The sequence below is a fragment of the Muntiacus reevesi genome, chromosome 7 (genome assembly GCF_963930625.1).
Source record: "Muntiacus reevesi chromosome 7, mMunRee1.1, whole genome shotgun sequence".
In the NCBI taxonomy this organism is placed as follows: Eukaryota; Metazoa; Chordata; class Mammalia; order Artiodactyla; family Cervidae; genus Muntiacus; species Muntiacus reevesi.
The window spans coordinates 32767878-32785625 of record NC_089255.1 but is presented as its reverse complement, the minus strand read 5'-3'; the positions used below and the strand labels follow the sequence as shown (position 1 = coordinate 32785625).

Genomic DNA, 17748 nt, shown 5'->3' with positions numbered 1-17748 from the left:
GGGAGGCGAGAAGTCTATGGGATGCTGTATGTGTATGTAACGGGAGGCGAGAAGTCTATGGGATGCTGTATGTGTATGTAACGGGGAGGCTAAGAAGTCTATGGGATGTTGTATGTGTATGTAACGGGGAGCCTAAGAAGTCTATGGGATGCTACATGTGTATGTAACGGGGAGCCTAAGAAGTCTATGGGATGCTGTATGTGTATGTAATGCGGAGGCCAGGAGAAAAGAAGGGAAGGGAAGTTACGGCTGACTTGCACTGCTGAACAGCAGAAACCAACACAACACTGGTAAGTAAGTATCTTCCAACTAAAAATCTTAAAAAGAATATCTGAAGTCTCCAAAAAACTTTCCAAATTTGATAAGGACACAAATCTACACAGCCAAGAAAATAAACTCAAAAATGGATACAAGGAGAGAAACTGGAGTTGCTGAAAGTCAAAGAATCTTTGGGAGAAGGTGAGGGTGGGATGTTTCGAAAGAACAGCATGTATATTATCTGTGGTGAAACAGATCACCAGCCCAGGTGGGAAGCATGAGTCAAGTGTTCGGGCCTGGTGGCCTGGGAAGACCCAGAGGAATCGGGTGGAGAGGGAGGTGGGATGGGGGACCAGGATGGGGAATCCGTGTAACTCTATGGCTGATTCATATCAATGTATGACAAAACCCACTGAAAAATAAAAAATTAAAAAAAAAAAAAAAGCTGTGACAGACAAGCTACTAATCATATATAAGGGAATCTCAGTAAGATTAACAGCTGACTTCTCACTGCAAACAATGGAGGCCAGAGGCAGTGGGATGACACATCTAAAGTACTGAAAGAAAAAACAATGTCAACCAACCTATATACAGCAAAACTATCCTTCAAAAATGAAGGGTAAATTAGGGCGTTCTCAGATAACTAAAGAGTTGAGGGAGTTTGCAACTATCCTTAATGAAAAGATACCAGGTAGTAACTCAAAGCCATATGAAAAAATAAAGAACTCTGGTAAGGGTTATTATATAGGTATACATTAAAACTATCATTTTTTGGACTGTAACTTCTCCTTTTGCTTCCAATAATTATTAATCTATATAATATAAGGGGCCCATTAATGTACAAAGATGTAAATTGTGACAATAACATAAAAGGTAGTGGAGATGAATAGGAGCAGAGCTGTTACAGGCTATTAAAACTAAGTTAGTATCAATTTAAACTATATTAACATGTATACTGCCTGTATACTGTTTATAAGACACTGAATTTACATCCAAAACTACAAATAGGTTAAAAATGGAAATATGAAAACAGATATTCCATGAAACAGTAACCAAGGGAGCTGAGGTGGCTATATTAACATTATTATGAGACAAAGAAGTCATCATATAGTGATAAAAAAGTAAATTCATTAAGAAGATCTAACACTTATAAACATACGTGCATCAAACAACTGCATCCCAAACTATATGAAGAAAACACCGACAAAATTGAAGGGAGAAACAGACCTACAATAATAGTTGGAGACCTTAATGTCTACCATACTTTTAATAATGAACATAACATCATCTAATAAAAAAGAATAAAATATTGATATGCTGCAAAATGGTATCTCACAAATATTGTAAATGAAAAAAGATCACATATTGTATGATTTCGTTTATATGAAACATCCAGAAGAGGCAAATCTACACACAGAAAACAGACCGATGGTCGCCAGGGGATTATGAGGGGGGGATAAAGGAGAATAACTGCTAAATGGATATGGGTTTGGTAGCTGTTTTGTTTTGTTTCTAGCCTTGCAGCTTGCAAGATCTTAGTTTCCCATCCCAACCAGGGACTGAACCTGGGCCCTCAGCAGTGAAAGTGAAGTCTTAACCCCTGGACTGTCAGGGAATTCCCACGAATTTGTGTTTTTTTAAAGGTGATGAAAGGGTTGGAACTACACAGAGATGGTGGTTGCAAACAACATGAACGTATTAAATGCCACTAAATTGTACACTTTAAATGGTTAAATTTATGTTGTATGTGAATCTGAGCTCCATTTAAAAAAAGTAAAAGCAGGTAGAAGCAACGTTAATGTGTCAGTCGCTCAGTTGTGTCTGACTCTCTGACCCCATGAACTGTATCCCATCAGGCTCCTCTGTCCAGGGGTGGATTGCCATTTCCTTCTCCTTAATGTTAATAGTATACTTTAATTCATTATATCCCAACATATCATTAAAATAGGTAATACAAAATAATCAATGAGGTATTTTACATTTTTTTTCATACCAAGTCTTTGAAATTTGGTGCACATTTTACAAACACATATAGCACGTGTCAATTCTGACTAGTGCTCAACAGTCATATGCAGCCAACAGCTACCTTACTGGCCAAAGAATCTTATTAAAAAGATTACAAAAATAAGCTGTCAGGTGAGCATCTATTGAAAGAAGACACTCTTAAAATTAGGAATACTCACTTCCTATCTTACAACACTTGTGGGTAATCTCTAGTACTTTCTTTTTTACAAATATAAGTAGCCATGAAACAAATAAATTTATGTATAATCCTACCTTCAACCATATTTTCTTTTTTTTTCCATTTACTTTTATTAGTTGGAGGCTAATTACTTTACAATATCGTAGTGGTTTTTGCCATACATTGACATGAATCAGCCATGGATTTACATGTATTCTCCATCCCGATTCCCCTCCCACCTCCCTCTCCATCCCATCCCTCTGGGTCTTCCCAGTGCACCAGCCCCGAGCACTTGTCTCATGCATCCAACCTGGGCTGGTGATCTGTTTCACCCTTGACAGTATTACTTGTTTCAATGCTATTCTCTCAGAACATCCCACCCTCACCTTCTCCCACAGAGTCCAAAAGTATGTTCTGTACCTCTGTGTCTCTTTTTCTATTTTGTATATAGGGTTATCTCCCTGAAATTGTCTTTATAGCTTGGTAAAAGATCATCACTTAGCTCTCCTGTTGTCTTTTAGAGACTATAAAAGCTCCTTCTGATGAACTCAATATATTCTTTACATATCTTTCCCCAGGTGCTTATTAATTTTATGACTCCTCTAAGATTATCTTCTATTCCTCCCATTTATCACATCTTAAACTTCCCTGAACCACCAACAGGCCTTGTATACAGCAAGCACTTAACAGTCAACATTTTCCTGTTTCATCATTATTCTCTCCCCTACTATGACTAATAAACAGTATTTCACATGCAGGTAGTGATGATACCAAAAGGACAACTGCAATGTCCTCAGTTCAGTTACAACGGAATGAAATCCCATGGGTATACAATCATGAATGCATGGAAACACTCTTAGCTTATAAGCCCCACATTCCAAACAAGAACCAAAATATGTCATTACACTCCATGGACATAGCTTCCTGAAGTCCTGGCAAGGTAAACAAATATGCCACACTTAAGACAAATCAAAGTTCTGGCTTCCCACCAGGTATATACATTTAGTTCATTCACAATCCTCCCAAAGCAAATGCCATTTACCAGTCAGCAATGTTGCCTTGTGAGCTTCCCAGCTGGCACCAGTGGTAAAGAATCCACTTGCCAATGGAGCAGACACAGGGACACGGGTTCAGTCCCTGCACAGGGAAGATCCCCTGGAGGAAACAATGGCAACCTACTCCAGTGTTCTGGCCTGGTGAATTCCACGGACAGAGAAGAGTGGGAAACAACTGAGCACACATGCGCATACAACATGCAATGTCACCGACTAACACACTGACATTCTCGCTTCCCAGAATTCCTGAGGACCAGGGCCTACCCCAAAGTCATTCTTCATAAAGGAGAAAAGATTTGGTTAGGTCTTTATTATGCAAAACAAGAGAAATTGCTAAGCAGATGGGGACACACTTACAGAAGGAGGGCTTGCTCAATGTAATTCACTTTACTGGTATCACTGATTAGAAAATGGGTATTACCTAATTATATGTAACTTAAATTATAATAATATTCTAACTGTTTAAGACTAAAGTTTCTTACACATGTATTTTAACAGTATAAGCTCTGAATGTGAGAACACTGCCGTTTTCAACAAGCAAACTATCTTCCAACAACATCTCAACTGAAATGTTTCTGATGGGGCAAAAAAACTCTAGCAAAACCTTATTCAGAAGGTGGACTGTGACGGAACATTTAGAAATAACCATCTGATATGTATCTGGAGTTGTGGGGACAGAGAACAGGTGAAAGTTTATAAGTGCCAGATAACTTGTGTTGGCAGAGTAGAATTTAAAAGTGGGAAGACAGGACATACGCTCCTCCGAATCAAGCCTTCTGAGGAGAAAGTCTGGCACCTGCCGATTGGCAAAAGAAACAGGGATCCCCTTGGGGATGAAAACAAAGACATTCTCAATAATATTTCTCTGGTTAGACTAAAATAACTAAGATTCAATTTCCAAACTACTTTTTCTTACCTTGTAGTGAAGTTTTTTAGCTCCTCAATTTTTCCATATCCAATTACATATAGTGATAGAGCAAGGATTTGAAGGTCTGAAAGGAAATCCTATGCTTTTTATCACTGTTACAACCAAGTAAATGCACAGTTGATATAGTTCACTGATAAAAAATGAGATTCACATTTATATCTATTCATTTACTTTTTAATCTCATTTTTCACAGTTCCAAAAAGCTGTTGGATTCCTGTAGATTAAGTAATTTCTCTTGCATGTGTACATATGCACACATGTGCACACACACACACACAACTAGCTGCATGTGGACATAATATGCAAATGTTAATTTGGGAATTTAACAGGATCCCTGCTATTGTGCTGTCTGAAGTATGCTGATAATGCTTCAAACCAGAAGGGTTTTAATTTTAAATAAAACTGACTTCATTGTAAAGCTGGCTCTGGTTAAGCTTCCTTATGTATCTCCACCAACCCAAATTGGTGTGTGTATGTACATGTTCAGATGTACAACACTTTGGGACCTCATGGGCTGTATATAGCCCAACAGGCTCCTTGCTCCATGGAATCTTCCAGACAAGAATACTGGAGTGGGTTGCCATTTCCTCCTCCAGGGGATCTGCCCAACCCAGGGATCAAACCTGTGATTTTTGCCTCTCCTGCATTGCAGGCAGATTCTTTACCACTAGCATCACCTGAGAAGCCAATTAAATGGATATCTAAGAGTAATTATATGGAAAAATAGACCAGGGAACTTTGGAAGATTCAGAAAGCAGAGAGAGAAAGAAAGGCAGTTAGGAAGATGTTATTTGAGTACAAATGCTATTTCAATAATGAAACCTGGGAACACAACAGTTTCTTTACAGATAGAAGTTCAAGGTAGAATTCTCAATTTATTCTTTTAAACAGAACAAATTTCATGAAAATAAGGAAAGGATACAAAAATACAGGAGCCAAAAATAACCTCCAAGATTGTAAGCTTGTAAAGATTCAGTCCAGTGGTAGTAGAGTGCAAAGGATGCAGAAAAGAATCTGCCATCAATCTAGAATAAGAGTTGTCATCAACTGTAGTGAGAACACTGAAAGGAAATAACTAAAAAGCCATGGAGAACATAAGTAATTCAACAGTTCCAAGCATATAATAGATGTCTGATTAAAAATCAGAAATAAGGAAGAATGACTGGATGTCTTTTACAAGCAAATATATTAAACAAAAAGTATCCAAAAAATGAGTAAGACACAGTCCCTGTTCTCAAAGAAATCACAATACAACTAACTTGAATAAGTAATAAGAGCAATAACTTTTTAATTACCACTAATTCTGGTAATGGAAGCTTCAAAAATGAATTAAAAGCCTGTAAAAAAGAAAAGCAGACTATACTGAGACTAAACTCTGGGAGAAATACTCCTTTTAAGGAAGAAGAAAGGAGTCAGTGATATGGGTCAGAGTACCAAGATAGGTAGGAAAATTTGAAGAATACAATGTAATGAAAACCAAGACAATGGTTTTGTCTTAAAATGCCAAAGAGAAGCCTAGTTTACTGGAAACATGATCTGAATGCAAAAGTACTAACGCACTGACACACTCATTTCTCTAGGAATAGAGAATTAAAGCAATGATTCAGATTCTGTTAATATCTTTTTGTTAAATCATTTTAAGACTGTTAGAAAGGAATTACTAACTATAAATGTTTGAATTTTCTCTCTTTTCATTTCACTTAAGACCCAAGATTCAGCCTATAAAGACACCTCTAATAGTATCTTAGGTCTTAAGGTAAAGGTCAAAAACAAATGAATGAAGATTACTACTTTAAGTGCTTTTAATACTTGTAGTGGTGGGAACTATGGCCATCTAAAGGGAATATATAACACTCCATTCTAGCAGCTGCCTTGCAGGAATGCAATTCAGTATTATGAGAATGTTTTGATCTTTTCAGAGAAGCTGGAAATCCTGCCTATATCAAGTCCCTTGATTTCTTAAATAATGGTTCATTTCTATGTGGACTGGTTTCACCTGCAGTTTTCATCTTCTGTCTTAAATAGTGAATCTTTAGTTGAACTGAAATTAAAAGTTTTCATACACTTTAATGACTGTACTTCTTTTTAACTGAAAAACTAGGCAAATAAACACAGCATCTGGGATCTCCAACACACTGCAAGAAAAAAGAAACACCAAGTAACCAATTAGTACTTTATCTTTAATTCCCTAAACTAAACATCACTTTAATAAATTTTCATTTCAAAGCGCTGAATACACTTTGGTCTTAAACATGAAACACAAGAAGTGCAAAATCCAACAAATTCTTTAATAATGACCACATGAGTGACCATGAATTAACGGCCAAACCTGCTCCAGACAAAAATTTCACTGGTTCAGTGCTGGAGAAAACTCTTGAGCATCCCTTGGACAGCAAGAAAATCAAACCAGTCAATCCTAAAGGCAATCAATACCGAATATATACTGTAAGGACTGATGCTAAAACGAAGCTCCAATACTTTGGCCACCTGATGCAAAGAGTCGACTCACTGGAAAGGATCCTGATGCTAGGAAAGACGAGGGGAGGAGGAAAAGGGGGTGACAGAGGATGAGATGGTTGGATAACATCACCGAGTCAATGGATATGAGTCTGAGCTAACTCTGGAAGATAGTGAAGGACAGGGAAGCCTGGCATGTTTCATTCAGTCCACGAGGTTGAAGAGGTCGGACAGGACATAGCAATTGTTGTTACATGGTATTTTGCTATAATTTACTTAACTAATTTTAGAAATCTTGAGATATTAAATACCAATTTTAGCAGTTTTTTCAGTTGCTTTTTTCTGATAATCGTACTTTATATCTTTTGAAAAAAAAATCATTGTATAATAAAAATTTGCATCCAAAAAGAATCAAACAAAAAATCCATTATGCTAATGAAGAAGCTAGTCATAGAAGTACCATGTATTATATGATTCCATTTATATGAAATATTCAAACAGGCAAATCCACAAAGTATGAATGGTGGTTGTCTAGAGCTGGGGAGAGGGTTGAGGGGAAAGGGTGAGATGGCAGATAGGGATGGGATTTCCTTTGGTGTGCTGGGAATGTTCTACAATTAATTGCAATGATGACTGTACAGCTCTGCAAATATACCAAAACCCACTAAATTTAACACTTTAAATCAGTGAATTGTATGCTATATGGCTGATATATCCATAAAGTTGCTATTAAAAAAAAATCTACTGGTTCAGAGGTTCCAAAACTCATGTTCATTCTCTAAGTATTATATGGAGAACTTTAAAAAAAAAAAAACAGACTCCCAAAGTCTACTGGTCTACTGCCTTGATTCCAAAATGATGAGGCTTGGGAATGCTGTATTTTAAACTTTTCTGAAGGAGTTCTGATTTGTAGGTGTATTGGGGAATAATTACTTACTCAGAATATTAATAAACTATAAAACTAATCTTCAATTTGAATACATTGACTAAAATCTGTCACATAAATTCTATTCAGAATACTTTATTGCCTATCATTTCAGGCAATATAGCCAGGTTACTCTTGTATTTGGCTTTAGATAATCTTAAAAATTAAGTTCCAAAAGAAAGCACTAACTCAAGAATTCAATATACGTAACTAAACAACTGATTTAAAATAGCTTGGCAATCTAAAATCTTTTAACAGCTCATTACAATGACTTACAAAAGACACAAAACAGCACGTCTCTGACTACCTCTCCTAGCTCACTTACTATCTCCAACCACAACAGCATTCTTTCCACTCTTTAAACGGTTTCCCTCTACCCCAGATCCCCTGCACTTACTTGGAGACTCCCCTGAGATATTCTATTGGCTTCCTCCTTAAGTGTTAGATAACATGAATCCTCCTCAAATTAGACTCACCCAATCTAAACTAGTTCCAACATCCAGCTTCCCTCCACTCTATTTCTTTTCTTGGTATTATTTTCCTCATAATGCTTATGACTATCTGAAATTATCTTATTTACTTATTTCTTTAGGTATTTATTTTTTCTGTCTCCTATTAATAGAACTTACATTCCATGTGAGCAGGGATGTTGTTTTCCTCATTTACTACTATACTGAGTAGCATGTAATTAGAGATACAATTAGTGATCAATACGTAATTGTTGAGTCAAGGAACAGAAAAACATACAATCCCATCTTATTTTTAAATTTGCCACACTGATAAGCCTCTGTGAAGACAATATTTGTTTTATACAACTTTTAGTACTAAGCAAGATTAAAAAGGGAAAATTTCGTTCTCTAGCTTCCTCTACCTTTCTCCTCTGAGCCCCTTCCTCCAGAATCAGTCATTTCCCTGCACCCTTGTGGTCAAGTAATTTTAACTTAGGACAGGTAAGCCTAAGAGCCTCCAAAACCAACTCTAACAACATTGAGAGTTGCAAGCAAGTACATTCTTACAATCCAAGCAAAACCCAAAAGATATAAATAAAAACTTGTTTCAACTACGTGTCATTCAGGGAAGACTACTGAGGATCTCAGAGTGATTTGTCTTCCCAGGAAATAAGTGCAGTCTGGATCTTATAAGAGCTTAAGGATGAATGGAGGTAAATTAGAAAGAAGAGGAAACATGAAGGAAGGGATAGTGCTTTTACTTATTGAAGACTACTTTCTGTAAAAGACACCACTTTCTTCAAGGAGTTCACCACCTAAAATGCATTATTAAAGAGCACGATAAACAATACAGATAGCAACATAATAATGTGTACTGTAAATAAAAACACATAGAAACGTGAGCAGTTTTAAATATAAATGCAATAAAGTAGGGAAACACTATTTTACGTAGCTTGTAGCCCCAGATTCAAACACTGAAAAAGGAACTAACCTGGGAATGAAGACACACTGTTTCAGAAAGACTTTAATACCTTAAATGATGCTAAAAAAAATTCAACATTAACTCTTGAAAATATTCTTAAAAGAATATATATTGCTAAAGAAATACAGAAATCAGTTCAGTTCAGTTCAGTTACTCAGTCTTGTCTGACTGTTTGTGACCCCATGGACTGCAGCACTCCAGGCCTCCCTGTTCATCGCCAACTCCTGGAGCTTGCCCAAACTCATTTCCATTGAGTCAGTGATGCCATCCATCCATCTCATCCTCTGTCGTCCTCTTCTCCTCCTGTCTTCAATCTTTCCCAGCCATCAGGGTCTTTCCCAGCATCCAGTGAGTCAGCTCTCCCCATCAGGTGGCCAAAGTATTGGGAGTTTCAGCCTCAGCATCAGTCCTTCCAATGAACACCCAGCACTGATCTCCTTTAGGATGGACTGGTTGGATCCCTTTGAGGTCCAAGGGACTCTCAAGAGTCTTCTCCAACACCACAGTTCAAAAGCATCAATTCTTCAGCACTCAGCTTTCTTTATAGTTCAACTCTCACGTCCATACATGACTACTAGAAAAACCAAAGCTTTGACTAGATGGACCTCTGTCAACAAAGTAATACAGAAAAATACTTACCTAACATGTAAAGTCTATTAAAAGCTCCGTAATTACTACACACCTCTAAGTGAAAATATCTGAGGCACTTCTATTACAGCCAGCTATAGGACAACATTTCTGAGGAAGTTAAAAAATTAATATTACAGTAATATGATTAAAGAGGAGTGAGGGAAAAAAAGAGAAATGAAGTACAGATTTTAAAATTATCCTTATTTAAAATTATATGATGCTTTTAAAACAAAATTTTTATCAGAAAAATAAGGACATTCTGTTTCCAATCCAGCCCATAGTAAGCTTGGAAGCCACCAATCTATGCTAACAAGTAAAAAGCTCTACAAACTGAAAAATCAACACTTCTTGGGATCAGTAATAATAGTGAGGTCACAGGGCAAACTACTGCCCCCAAACTTGAAGAGGCAGAGATTATGGAGAAGGACAGTTTATCAGATCAGAAACCTGAGAGCAGAGAGCTCTTTGGGAAACAGTGCTGGGTAGGGAACCTGGGGTACTGATGAGCTGCTGGAGGCTGAGTGAACAATTCTGAGATTAATAATTCAGTCATCAAAATGCCCCTCCACCCACTTTTGTTAGTTTTCCCTCTTGGCACTCTAACAAGTCCTCACAGTGAATATCAGGGAAAATTCCCTCATATTTCCAGAAGAGGGAAAGAAAGCATTTTGAAATACACTGGAGCACACTGTTCTTCTTAACAAAGCTTGACTTCAGGAGAAATTATTTAACCAGAGTTTAACCTCCTAAATGGGTTTTCCTGGTGGCTCAGAAGTAAAGAATCCACCTGCCAATGCAGGAGACCCAGGTTCAATCCCTGGGTCAGGAGGATACCCTGGAGGAGGAAATGGCAACCCAGTCCAGTATTCTTGCCTGGGAAATCCCATGGACAGAGGAGCCTGGTGGGTTACAGTCCATCGGGTCACAAAAGAGTCAGACACAACTTGTTGACTAAACAACAATAACCACCTAAAGTTGTATCAGAACCTAAATGACCTAAGGGAAGGTAAACAAAAACCCAACCTCAGCCCAATTCAGCCATCTTGTCCTCCTTAAGAGGGGTGAGGGACAAAGAGCATTTAAGAGGTTCACAATCCAGAGACATAGGATCACAAAAAGCTAAGTTCTGAAGACCAAATGTTCAGCAATGTAATTATAATTAACAATACTTAATTATATACTTGAAGTTTGCTAACTGTACATCTTAAATGTTCTTAACAGAAAAAAGAAAAAAGGTACCTCTACGCTGTGACAGATATGTTAATTACACTGACTGCTGTGATTATTTTATAATGTATACAGATATCAAAACACTAAGATGTACATCTTAAGTATAAAGAATTTTTGTCAGTTATAATTCAATAAAGCTGGAGCAAAAAAAGACTGAAACTTAATAACAGAACTGGGGGGGGCTTCCTCTGTGGCTCAACTGGCAAAGAACCTGCCTGCCAATGCAGGAGACGCAGAAGACGCGGGTTCGATCCCTGGGTGGGGAAGGTCCCCTGGAGAAGGAAATGTCAACCTGCTCCAGTGTTCTTGCCTGGAAAATCCTATGGACAGAGGAGCCTGGCAGGCTACAGTCCATGTGGTCACAAAGAGTCAGACACAACTGAGCGCATGGGTGCACATGTGCTCACACACACACACACACACAGTGACAGAGCTATAAAACACTTTCCTACCCATCCCCTACACACACACACACACAGTGACAGAGCTATAAAACACTTTCCTACCCATCCCCTACACACACACACACACACACACACACACACACACACACACAGTAACAGAGCTATAAAACACTTTCCTACCCATCCCCTACACACACACACACACACACACACACAGAGTAACAGAGCTATAAAACACTTTCCTACCCACCCCCCTACACAAACACACACACACACACACACTTTACTACATTACTAAAGGCCTATTTATAGCAGTTCTTTTCAGTCAATATATCATGTCTGGCTATCAAGAAAAAATTATAAGGCATATCACAATAAAAGGTAACAAACACAATCTAAAGAAGCAAAAGATCAGAACCAGACTCAGACATGGTAGAGATGTTGGAATTACCAAACCAAGAATTTAAAACAACTGTGATTACTATGCTACAACACCAAGAATAAACCCTAAATGTTAACTATGGACTCTGGGTGATAATGATGATTGACGCGTAGGTTCATAAATTGTAACAAATGTTCCATTCTAGTGGGGGATGTTGACAACTGGGCAGTTAGATACCTGTTTGGGCAGGGAGTGTGTGGCAAATCTGTACCTCCCCCTCAGTTTTGCTGTGAACCTCAAACTTCTCTAAAAATAAGGTCTATTAAAAAAAAAAAAAACACCAGAAAGCATATGTAGCAGTTGGATATAAAAAAATACATCAAAATTAACTGGCTTTCTTCTTTACCAGTGAGTTAAGATTATAAAAAAAAGCTAATCCACAACAATAAGACATAAAAGTACTAAAATGAAATGTGCAGGATCAATATAAAGAAATCTTTAAAATTCATGTTCATGGAAGAGCATAAATGACCTGAACAGATAAAAGCACATTTTATGTTTTCTAAAAGCAAAACTCAGTATTACAAAGATGACAATTCTGTCTAAATTCTGTTTATCTACTGGTAATTCAGTTTAAAATATCCATGGACTTTTTTGAGGAAGAAAGTAACTTAAAAAAAAAGTGTCTTTAGTATATTTAGAAGCCAATAACGTTTAAGTGATCTTTAAAAATCTTAAGGGACTTCCCTAGCAGTTCAGTGGTTAAGACTCCACACTTCTAAGGCAAGGGGTGCAGGTTTGATCCCTGGTTGGAGAACTAAGATCTCATACATGATGTGTGGTGTGGTCAAAAAAATAAAAACAAAAACATAAGTCAGGTCATATGACTCTTGCTGAAAACTCTGCAAGAGCTATATATTTCACTCATGGTAAGAGGCCAAATCCTGAAGACCCAGTTTTAGAGAAATAGTAAGATAAAATGTGCATAATATACCTTAAAAAAATTCCAGAAAAATTCACAACATGCTGGATGTCATCATGGCTATTCTTTAGTAGCAGAGTTAGAGGTTACCTTTATTCTCTTCTTTTATAATCATAAAAACAATCAAAGTACCAAAATGAAACAAAGCAATTCAAGGTCTAACAACATTAACAGCAAAATTTATGTAGATTTTAATATATATCCAATCTATTTGGAGTAAAGTTATTATTTTTAATTCCAACAATAGCCCTGCAAAATGGTGTTAATCCTATATAACAGATATGGAAACTAAAGTTTCAAGAGGTTCAGTTCAGTCGATCAGTCCTGTCCGACTCTTTGCAACCCCATGAATCGTTGCACGCCAGGCCTCCCTGTGTATCACCAACTCCCAGAGTTTACCCAAACTCATGTCCATCAAGTCAGTGATGCCATCTACCCATCTCATACTCTGTCGTCCCCTTCTCCTCCTGCCCCCAATCCCTCCCAGCATCAGGGTCTTTTCCATGAGTCAACTCTTTGCATGAGGTGGCCAAAGTATTGGAGCTTCAGCTTCAGCATCAGTCCTTCCAATGAACACCCAGGACTGATCTCCTTTAGGATGGACTGGTTGGATCTCCTTGCAGTCCCAGGGACTCTCAAGAGTCTTCTCCAACACCACAGTTCAAAAGCATCAATTCTTTTGTGCTCAGCTTTCTTCACAGTCCAACTCTCACATCCATACATGACCACTGGAAAAACCATAGCTTTGACTAGATGGACCTTTGTTGGCAAAGTAATGTCTCTGCTTTTTAATATGCTATTCAAGAGGTTAAGTAAGCATAAATGATTTATTTATAAGTGACTAAGCAAGAATTTAAAATTCATGCTGTTGTAGTTCTTCTCTGCAATTTAAAAAACTGTGACTAGAAAGTAAAGAAAAAAGTCGCTCTTTATCCCCAGTTTCATTTATGTAAAAGAAAGAATAGTATTTGGAATATTCTTCATTAATTATATTTTTCATTTTTCTACAGTTTTATCAGTCTAAATGTAGGCGTATAGCAGCTATTTAAAAAAACGATTAAAAAAAAATGATTCCATGATCTTGACTCCCCCTTCTACAGAGAAACAAGTTTCAAATCTGTAATCGTAATTTCACGAAGTAAACATATCCACCTTGACAACACAACATGTTTATACAAAGCCTAATACCACTCCATGCCCCGCCCCCCTAAGATGTTCAGCAAAATGTTCATACCTCATGGAAACACACTAAAACTTAGGGGAGACATTTTTAAATTATGAGCAATACTGGATTTAAATCAGCATCGTGGTTCTCATACAGTGTTTTAAAAACCAAAAGAGCATGCTATTAAGCATGGTCCTCAGTGAAATTAAAAACAGGTAATGTTAAAATGAAAAGAAGCCATCACCAAACAAATTTTAATCATCAGACAAATTATAATCTACAAGATTTTATTTGAAAAGATTACAGCTAAGGTGTAAAGAATACATTTCTCATTGATATTAGGAAACAGGCATCAGTTCAGTTCAGTTCAGTTGCTCAGTCGTGTCCGACTCTTTGCGATCCCATGAACTGCAACACACCAGGCTTCTCTGTCCATCACCAACTCCCAGAGCTTGCTCAAACTCATGTCCATCAAGTCGGTGACGCCATCCAATCATCTCATCCTGTCGTCCCCTTCTTCTCCCACCTCTAATCTTTCCCAACATCAGAGTCTTTTCCAATGAGTCAGTTCTTCACATCAGGTGGCCAAAGTATTGGAGTTTCAGCTTTAGCATCAGTCTTTCCAATGAATATTCAGGACTGATTTCCTTTAGGATTGACTGGTTTGAGCTGCTTCCAGTCCAAGGGACTCTTAGAGTCTTCTTCAGGACCATAGTTTGAAAGCATCAATTCTTAGGTGCTTGGCCTTCCTTATCACTCAACTCTCACATCCAATAGAACATGACTACTAGAAAAACCATAGCCTTGACTGTATGGACCTTTGTTGGCAAAGTGATGTCTCTGCGTTTTAATACACCAAGTTAGCAATTAATTTTGGATAAGAATATAGATGATCATTATCTTCTTTGCATCTGCTTTTTACTTTTCTAAAAATTAATAAAGAACTCACCCTAAAGCTAAAAATAAACTATTTCATGCCAACATTCTGCTGCCCAGCAAGAGGAACTAAACCATGCTCTCAGAGATGCTTTTTTACTTATCTGCTGTTCCTATTAATGAAGGGATTCTGAGTAAAAGTATTACTATGCTATCAAACCCCTCTAAAGAGGCAAATCATATATTATCTTCCAACTTAATTGGCTATCTTTTAGGAATTACTGTTTGATACCAGTCAGTATCAAGGACTCCTAAAAATAAAGAAGAGAATGATATCCCACATAAATTATTTCCCTTAACAGAGATTAGGGGAAAAAATCTGTAGTGGAAAGAACATTGAATTAACAGCCATAAAGTCAAAGTTTCTACTGAGAGTGATACAATGCAACTTCAACAGTTTGGTCAAGTTACTTTATCATTATGGCCTTAGTACCCTCTTTCAAAAAAATCAGAGATAAAGATGTTATTTAATCAAATCCCTTTCTCTTTCCCACTTTCTTTGATTCTATGAATTATCCAATAATCACAAAATTATCCCAAGTAGTCCATCATAATATCTGTCAATTACCAGTGTTTATTCTACTGTTGAACTTCTGATGTTTCTTTGCAAAGTATTAGTTACTTCTTCTATTACCGCTACTATTATTAACAGGCAGCTAACACTTCAGTACTTGCTATTTGCACAGTTCAATGCTTTCCATGTGTTATATGTAATCCTCAAGATAACCCTCCAAAACAGATATAATTATTACCCTCATTTTATAGACATGATTTAAAAAAACTCCAAGATCACAAAACTGATAAGTGACAGAACTGGGCTTCTAACCTTGGCAGAATGAACTCAAAATCCCATATGTAGGTATACAGAATAAACTTTTTCATCACACCCTCAATATGAGAACCAAGGGACATTCTGAAAGTGCAAATACATATATAACATAAACAGTGCTTTACACAATAGGCAGCATAAAACTTGGATTTAAAACCATTTTATGATATTTATTAAATTTTATGATCTTAGGCATATTCTCTTTGTTCACATGGAATATGGGAAAAATAGTATCAACTCAAGAAGTTAATGCAAGAATTAGAAGCAACAGCAAAGTGTTTATTTAAGTGTGCTCAGCCAACAGATATTGTTTAATGGTTGCATAATATTACTAAAATTATTAAGTGGCAGTATATTAAAAAGAGGCACATATAAATATATATTAACCTAAATACTATATATTTATTTAGCATGATTTATATATAATATATAAATCTCTAAGCCATTTAGATTCTTGGACAATGAATCAGTTCACAACAGCCCCAACCCCTCATCTACCTCAACCCCTCAGCTATCTATTGAGGGGAAAAAAATACCATTGTAAACAAACAAAAAATTCTCAGCATGATGTCCTCTCAAAACATATAAGCACATACTCAAATACTACCAACGTCCACCATACTGCCTTAACCACAGTAAGCATATAATAAAATATTTTTTGAACTGTAAAGACTATTTTCTGTTTTGAAAAGCTTTTTTTGAAATATTATACTATTTAATAATTTTCTTGAATATTAAGAACTAGAGTGTACCTATTTGTGCCAGAAAAGGCAAATAGTAGAATTAATGGAAAGGACAAGTGTTTAAGGAAGGAACTACAGTGATACAGGAGAGCAAGTGGAAAGATCTAGACTCTGGACTGAAAAAGCCTGCGTTTATGTCCCAACTCAATCACTTTTATCTGACCATTATGAACAAGACTTTTAACCTTCAGCTTAGCTTTCCTCATCTGTAAAATGGGGTCTGTACCACCAGCTTCACCCCAATGCCAATAAGCACATCTGTGTGTAGGCATGTGTTCAGTCGTGTCCAACTCTTTGCAACTCCATGGGCTGCAGCCCACCAGGCTCCTCGTTCCATGGACTTTTCCAAGCAAGAATACTGGAGTGGGTTGCTATTTCCTACTCCAGGGGATCTTTCCTGGCCCAGGGATCAAACCTGCGTCTCTTGCATCTGCGGCACTGGCAGGCGGATTCTTCACCACTGTACCATGTGGCAAGCCCATAAGCACACCTATTACTCAGGTAACAGTTTCTCAATATAATTCTCCAATAAAAATACAATGACTCTAAAGCTGCGGCAGGGAAAATACCAAATGAACACAGAACATATTGGGAAGACAAAATGGAAGTGCTCGTTTGAAGTCAGCTAAGCTGACTGTGCTCTTTTCCCCGAGGGGGCCTGGTGTACCACGGCTGCAAACAGCAGCCTCCTGGCATGCATGCAGCATGCTGCCTGGCTGGGCTGCTCTAAGGGACCCTGGAGACAGCCCCTTCCAGTGGACACTCAGGACTGGCACAGTGTCCCCAGTCCAGGCCCCAGACGGGTATGACAATGCCTTTGGAAAGCCTAAGGGCACACGGCAAGGATCCACACTGGTTAAGTCAAGATGTCCATGTGTGCCAAGCTACAGAATAAGAAGCAACTGACTGACGCCCTGACTGAAAATCTGGCAGCCGTCATGTGAACCAAATGATCAAAGCTCTATCATTAGTACGGGATGTGTCACCATCATGACCTCCTGAAGCAAGAACACACCTTCGCTCTACAGTGTCGTCGCCCAAAGTGTTTAACTTCAATAATCAAGACTGGGCGCCAGATAAATGCAAACTGAAGAACATTCTACAAAATACTTGATCAGTATTCTTCAAAAAGTTTCAAAATTATGAAAGAAAGACTGAAGAACTATTCCAGATTACAGGAAACAAAGAAACGTGAATACCTGATACCTGAA

At 37.5% G+C, this 17748-nt stretch overlaps 1 protein-coding gene and 1 non-coding gene across 2 annotated transcripts in view; one reads left to right on the top strand and one right to left on the bottom strand.

The window, feature by feature from the left end:
- The window catches only part of SPRED1 (sprouty related EVH1 domain containing 1), a 114164-nt gene that overhangs the window by 77016 nt on the left and 19400 nt on the right, over positions 1-17748 (bottom strand). The window lies entirely within an intron of this gene.
- Positions 17153-17285, top strand: LOC136172775 (small nucleolar RNA SNORA70). Its single transcript, XR_010664114.1, has one exon. It is a non-coding gene; the product is annotated as a small nucleolar RNA SNORA70 (small nucleolar RNA).